This window comes from Thamnophis elegans, chromosome 4, assembly GCF_009769535.1.
Source record: "Thamnophis elegans isolate rThaEle1 chromosome 4, rThaEle1.pri, whole genome shotgun sequence".
In the NCBI taxonomy this organism is placed as follows: Eukaryota; Metazoa; Chordata; class Lepidosauria; order Squamata; family Colubridae; genus Thamnophis; species Thamnophis elegans.
This window is the reverse complement of record NC_045544.1, coordinates 109,510,111-109,517,654: the sequence shown is the minus strand read 5'-3', so window position 1 is coordinate 109,517,654 and position 7,544 is coordinate 109,510,111. Positions and strand designations below refer to the sequence as shown.

Genomic DNA, 7,544 nt, shown 5'->3' with positions numbered 1-7,544 from the left:
TAAGGTTATTCCAGGAAACACAGATGATTGAAGAAAGCTGGAAGATAATATTTTATCAATTCAGACATGGGAGATAGGTAGTTGTGGACTATATGTAGCTTTCCAGTATCTGAGATCACACTATTCATTACTCTGATGGTAAAATGGCAAAGGGGTGTGATTTTTTTTATTTTATTTACAAAATTATACATAGAAATGAGAGTAGAAGGTAAGTCACCAGAGGAACACAATGGAATCCTTTCAGTGATTGCACTCTCTCAGTGTCTGGGAGTGGGTATGGCTGAATGTGGACAGGAGCTCTTCACATGAATGTGAAAAGAAGCTCCATCAATGCAGGGGAGTCAGGCTATGCTGGCTGATGAAATTTGGGAGTTGAATTCTATGTAACAGTTAATGTGATAATTCTTCACATATTGCAGATTTCTTATCACCTTGAAAATGCAATTCAGTGGAAGTCTAAGGAGTGGTTAAGGATCATGAATAAAAGTATACAAGACTTTCTGTGGCTGCACTCAGTTCTGGGTCATCAGATTATACGCCTACAGTCTGTGACCTCATTATGCAGTATAAATGCCATTGGCAAATCATTAACAATAGGCAGCACCCAAATGGATGTGGAGTAATAATGGAAAAATCCCCCAAATTCTCCAGCTTAATAATGATAACTTCTGTCTCAATTTGATTCAAGTTGAGATTGGATAGTTGAGACTGTGTGACCTTTCTCTGACATCGCAAACATTTCGCAAAAGTAGCCTTCTGTATCTGGTGAACGTTACCTCACTTGCCTGGCTGTACTCCATGGTCAAGAGGAATTGGTGCATTACATCAGACTTACCAAGGGACATTTTGCAATACCCCCCTTGCATTTAGAAACAGAATAAACTGGATTTCCCAAAATATATTAATGATTAAGGTATTTCTCAACTTTCATGATGTCATAGAGCTCTGAAAGCCTTATATAGACAGACCCCCTTCTCAGAGATCTTCTCCTAAAGAACTTCAAGCAGCCTAGAGTGTAACACATCTGAAGAACATCAGCCTTCAGCCATGAAGACCCTTTTCCTTTTGTTTGCTGCTCTCTTGTTCTTCAGTCAAATTATTTCAGGTAAGAGATGGAGAAAATTAAGAGAGATACAGATTAAAATATTTACATTAAATTAAATACTGCAAATAGAGCAACTCTCACATTTTTAATGAGTATGGATTTTGATGACTAGCATTGATAAAGTAGAATTAATATGCACAGCTCTTCATGAAGGAATACATGAGATCTTTTCCCTAGAACTGACAACCAATTTTTCTTAGAATATAAATATTTTATCAGTAAAGAATAATAGCAAAAAATATGATAATGTTTAATAAAAGTATAACATTGCAAATATAAAAATATTACAAAATAGTAATTAAATGAATGGCTTTTGAAGAAAATAGAGGTATATTCATAAACTATTAATAAAGAAATCTATTAGCTTTTTATTCAACTTTTAACATATAATTAAATTTGTCTGTATAGGCTAGCTTAAATGGCCATTTCTCCATTTTAGTACAGTATATTATTTCAGTATAATAATATTTATATAATACATTGAGATTCTTAATATTCTGTCATATAGATGCCTTAGAAGGATTATGATAGAGTAGATACGTGGACATTCTATCAATAATAATTACAGTTTTGAATATTAATGTAACAAGCAGTGTAATTAACTTTTGCTTCAGTATTAAATAACAGAGTAACAAAGTTGGAAGAGACCTTGAAAATATTCTACTCTAACCCCCTGCCAGGCAGGAGACCCTATACCAGGGGTGTCAAACTCGATTTCATTGAGGGCCACATCAGGGTTGTGTTTGCTCTCTGGGGGCTGGAGTGGGCATGGTCAGGGTAGGCATAGTGAGCATGATGTCACTTGTGTCATGGGTGCCAACGGTGGCCTGAGTGCTCTGCCAGAGAAAATGGGCTCCCAAGCTCCATTTTCAGTTGTGACAGCCTCCTGCAACCCTCTGCCAGTGAAAACAGAGCTCGAGAGGGCCCCACATGGCTCTCCCAAGCTCCGTTTCATTGCCAGAGGCATCATGGGCCAGTCCTTTCTGTTTCCAGGGTGACCCCCAGGTCAGATCTAAGCACCTGGTAGGCTGGATCTGGCCCCTGGGCATTGAGTTTGACACCCATACTCTATATCATTTCAAACAAATGGTTATCCATTCTCTTCCTAAAAACTTCCAATACTGAGCATCCACAACTTCTGGAGGCAAGGCAAATGTAACATTTGAAATGAAGGAGAAGATAAAGAAAGGGGTACATCGAAGAGAAAGAAGAAACCAATAGCACTAAAGTTCCCTTGAAAGTACCTAAACTAGCAAATAAAATTATTAAAATAAATACACAGCTGCTTCATGGACCAGTATAACATCTTACCCACATACCTTAGATTATTGTAAGCATTTGACTAATTGATAATTAGAATTATTTAGTAACCTTTTAAAAGACACACCTCATTTTTTAAAAATGTTTATAATTATATTAGTTATTTATTGTAATAAATAAATCAACACTAATAGGACTACCATCAGATAACAGAAAACTGTTTTACTTATTTCTAATCATGCTATTCTTTTTTCATTTTTGATGGCATGCTAATCAGTATATTGGCTTCAATGTTGTCATAACCTGCAGGTAATACTGTGCCCAGATTTCTTGGCTTATCCTGATGAAGTACTTGAACAATTTACAAAGGTTAGGAAAGCTGGGAGCCTGCCAGAAAGCCTAATTTCAAGGAATCTGAATTTAATTAACCCCTTTGGCTTGTGGCTTTTAAAAAGCTTCAGAAGACCCGTTTGCTTTAATGATGCCCATCATTTTAAAAAGGGAAATAAAGCTACAAAATTTATTGTTCAGTCAGGGAGCTTTGCATCCTTCCAACTGGACAGGAATAAAAAAAAGCAATAGGATTGATGCACAGCAGCCAGGTTTGAAGTATCTCAGTGACAACAGGAAATCCTAACACCAGGTTACCTAGACCAGTAGTCCCTCACTGTCCCCTCATCTTAGCTTTCCCTCCGCAAGTTCTCCAAACAAAACTTCTAAGAAAAAGATGAATAGGGAAGCTTCCACTATAAGCTCATTGTTGGTTTTTTTGTTGTTGATTGTGACAGGAAGTTCTCAGACTGCCCCTGATACCTTAGAATGCAGGAGGAGTCACCATGGATTCTGTAAATCCCGCTGTCCTCCGCACACTATACCTACTGGAGGGAGCTGCCAGTGGGGAAGCCTGATTTGCTGTAAATCGTAAGTCAAAAGTCATTATATTTATCCATTATGTAAAGGACCAAGTAAATCTAGGCGTTTTGACTCTTAATAGATAGGTTTTATGTAAGCCACAAGGTGGAATCTTTGACACCACCACTGCTTGATTTTAGAAGATCTGGCTTTCCATTCTTGAGTTCAGGACTGTGCAGCTACAGCCCAGCTGTGCCCTTTGTCCTTCGAATTGTTTTCTCTTATTTTTCCTAATACTCTGTTCATCAGGTAATGGGTGGAAGGGGTGTGTGTGTGAAATAAGGATACATCTCAAAAATAAGTTTCACTGACTTAAGTGTTCATGATGATTTGTTTTATTTTGTTTTATTGGTTTAGTTTAGTTTAATTTAATTTAATTTAGTTTAGTTTCACAAATTACTCAGGGCACCAAACATATCCAACATACCTTCCTCCTCCAATATCCCTCATAACTACAACCCTGTAAGTTGGGTTGAGCTGAGAGAGAAAGTGCCTGGCCCTCATCAAAATCCAAAGTAAAATCAACTTCTAGTTGCAGGGATTCACTGTAGCTCTGGTTGTTCTTGAACATTTTCTTGAAATATTCTAATATTTGCATTTTTTGTGTGCAGTTTTACCTAATTGGGTGAAGTTTTGTAAACAATTCCCTTGAAGAAAATTCAAATTTGCACATTGCCCATAATCGTTGGATTTGAGATGAACAGCAAATAAATATAATAAACAAACAAACAAACAAACAAACAACCTATACTGGTATATCTATAAGCATTTCCCACCAATATATGCTTTTAAATAATACATTTGAAAATTTAGAAAAGTGCAAATATGGAAGCATAATTTCAACTATTGTGGTTCGGAACCACAAATTAAGTACTGTAAGTTCCATTCAAATAAAAGGCAGCAAGTACCAGTGCTGTATTAATTGCATTAATAGTGAAGTTATGGAAATTTTACTTTAGAAACTTCCAAATCTCATGATTCCAAAACTTCAAGGAGATAAATTATCCCAAGAAATTCCTTTACATACAATGTAGCTTATATCTGATTTGAGTTCTTATTGAAACCCTTCTCTTGATTAGCATTTCAGTTCAGATTAAATTATTATAATTCAAAGAAGAAAGTTTGAAGCTCAGCTAAATGAACTTCCTCCTCAAGTATATGCCTCTCGCTTTTACAATTTATTATGTAGGATATGACCTTGTAGATAACTCTCACTGTCAAGGACCTAGAAGTACTCATCTCAAACAATCTATATCCCAGAGCTCACTGTGAAAGCATTGCCAAAAAAGCATTAAGAGTTGTTAACCTAATTTTCCAAAGCTTCTTCTCTGGTAACAGTGTACTACAAACTACAGCATACAATTTTTTTTGCCAGACCTATTCTCAAATATAGCTTGTCTGCCTGGAATCCACACTGTATATCAGATTTTAATACAATCAAATGAGTCCAGAGGTATTTCATGAGAAGAGTACCTCTGCTCACAGTAGAATACCTTATGCCACCAGGCTTGAAATTTTGGGCTTGGACAAACTAGAGCCGATTAAAGACTGACCTAAGTGTAGTACACAAAATTGTCTGTTACAATGTCCTAACTGTCAATGATTACTTCATCTTCAACCTCAATAATACATGGACAAACAATCGATATAAACTAAAGATAAATCGCTCCAAACTTGATAGCAGAAAATATGACTTCTGCAACAGAGTGGTCAACATCTGGAATGCACTATCAGACTCTATTGTTACATCCTCAAACCCCCATAACTTTAACTTTAAACTGTCTAGGGTGGACTTCACCAGCGTCCCTACCATCCCTGTCCTATTGTTCCCATTTATCCATACCCATGTCCTGTGTTCATGTCCATGTTTATACTTATACCTGCTATCTCGTACATGTTTGACAAAGTAACTAACTAAATAAATAAATATTACACATATGTTCTTCCAAACCTTTCTATTCATTTTGCTTTTTTTAGACAGTAATAAAACAAGCCATCTCCTGCTTCTGTGACTACCTTTTTATTAACTACTACAAGGGTAAAGCAAATAGGCAGTGGAGAGAATAGCTACCTTTTAAGTTAGTTAATAAAGAAAAATACTTTATTTTAATTAACTGTTTTTTTTTTCTGTCTCTCTAGTCCTTATAGGCAGAGAAAGTGATAATCGACCCAAAGGAAGACTTCTGGATTCTAGAGAAATACATGCCGGCTTTGGAAATTGGTGGCTTTGACTTCGAAGTCAAGAATAAAGAGTCATTTGTTTGGACTATAAACAGACATAATGTTCTGCAAAGAAATTCACACTCCTCTCTGCCCTTGCCTCCCCTTTTACACTTATTCATTTTTTGACTTAAGGGCAAGTTTCAGAAAATATTAAGTAACCAGCTAGAGTTCTCAACACAGAATTTTGGAAATGAAAGTTAATTGTAAATTAAGAAATAATTAGGTTGAAATAATAGGCTGAATGTCAAAAAGCTGTTTATGGATATTTTAAAGAAAGGGAGGGAAAAAGGAAGGGAAAAGAAAGCTTTATTTGCTTTTCTGAAATTCTGTGGAAAAAATTTATATTTTTACTTACAAAAGGTAAATTACAGAGCTAGTATAATCTATTTCCTTGTGATATGCATGAAAATATCACATTTAAAGACTTGCACAATTATGCACCTTCTGCTTCCGTTGCATATATTTGGATCTTGTGCCTTCCAGCTTTTTTCCACTCAAAAGTTTTTTTCAATTATCAACTCTCTTTCAAAAAGTTTTTTTTTAAAGAGAAAGATAAAAATGAATACAAACTAATTTCAAGTAAGAAAAAAAGGAAAAATAAATAAATAAAAAGAAAAACTAAAAGTGCAAGAAAGGAATAAGAACTAAAATAGAAATGATGGAAAAGAGAAACAAAAGAGGAGCTTCCAATCCTCTTTACAGCAGTTACAAGTACAATTATATAATTGCCTCTTACAATATGGTTACAACATGTCTCTCTTCTTTGTAGAATCTATCATTTAATCATCAAACCCATAAATTGTTCATTTTCTCTGTTTCATGCAAAAAGTTCATAAGGAATCTCCAATCAGTAATAAATGTGGATATTGTCTTTTCTCTGATCAAAGAAGTCATTTTTCTCCCAAAAGCCGAGTAAATTTTGAAGTCTGCAATTTCAGGAATGCTCATTTTAGGAAAATCACCCATGAGAGTTTGAACATTAAAAAAAAATACTTTATGCATTTGCACTGAGTGGTATCACCTTTTTTCTATCAATATACCTTAGTGTTATAAAATGTTACTAACAAACTCAAATAAAATACAGATCTTAAAGCAAATTTTGAGAGTGTTTATTACTGATCTTCCTATTCATATGATTTCTAGATGTATTGGATAACAAACCTACCATTTCATCCAACCCATTATAAAAAGAGTAGCAGGCTGAAGAAATCATCTCTATTACCCACAGGTGCTTTTTCAAAAAGCAACTGTAGTTTCTTTGTTTTTCTTAAAGATATTTCACTTCTTATTCAAGAAGCATTTTCAGCTCTGTATATATTTCAGTTTTGCAGAACCTTCTTGGATGAGAAATGAAATGTCTTCAAGAGAAAGAAACAAAGAAAGTCCAGTTGCCTTTTGAAGAAGCATTATTGGGACAACCATGATCTGAATGACTGAGAATCTCCATAGACATCTCTATTATCTTACTGTTATGAATTAGTTGAGATTGTACCTCCCAAATGATGGCTGCTTCTTTCTTGATCAGGAACCTTTTTTTAAAAAAAAGAGTGTGCTTTCAATCAAACTAGTTCAAAATGAAGCAAGAGTTTGAACAAAACATTTAATTTAATTAAAACTCTTTCATAGATTGTTACATTCTGGAAATGACATGGTAACAATTGATTTATTCACATAACCAGCTATCCCCAGTACAAGTAGGCCCACTGACCTACCAGCCTTAGCTTACCAGACTTTTATCAATCATTTCTACCACACATCAACTTTAATGCTTTCTGGCTCATGTTAGCTCAAACAGTCCTGTCCAGTTTGCCTACTGAGTTTCATTTTATTGTTGGAAACACCCCCCACTCCAACAGATTATTGTCTGTTGTGGCAGGAACCAGTGGTGTATTAAATATTAAGCAGAATAAGCACGTGTTTAGGATGCCAAGCCCAAAGGGGACACCACAAAGTTGAGAAAGAAAGAAAAACAATGAAGATTTGTACAGAATGTATAAAGGAGAGGAGCACCAAGATTTGTCAGTGCTTAGGGCACCAGTGAGCC

At 35.3% G+C, this 7,544-nt stretch overlaps 1 long non-coding RNA gene across 1 annotated transcript; it reads left to right on the top strand.

Annotated features, from left to right (window-relative positions):
* Positions 1–965: 965 nt before the first annotated feature.
* On the top strand, positions 966–6,597 carry LOC116507677. The gene is made up of 3 exons (XR_004255237.1): positions 966–1,105; positions 3,154–3,286; positions 5,417–6,597. It is a non-coding gene; the product is annotated as an uncharacterized LOC116507677 (long non-coding RNA).
* Positions 6,598–7,544: the final 947 nt, after the last annotated feature.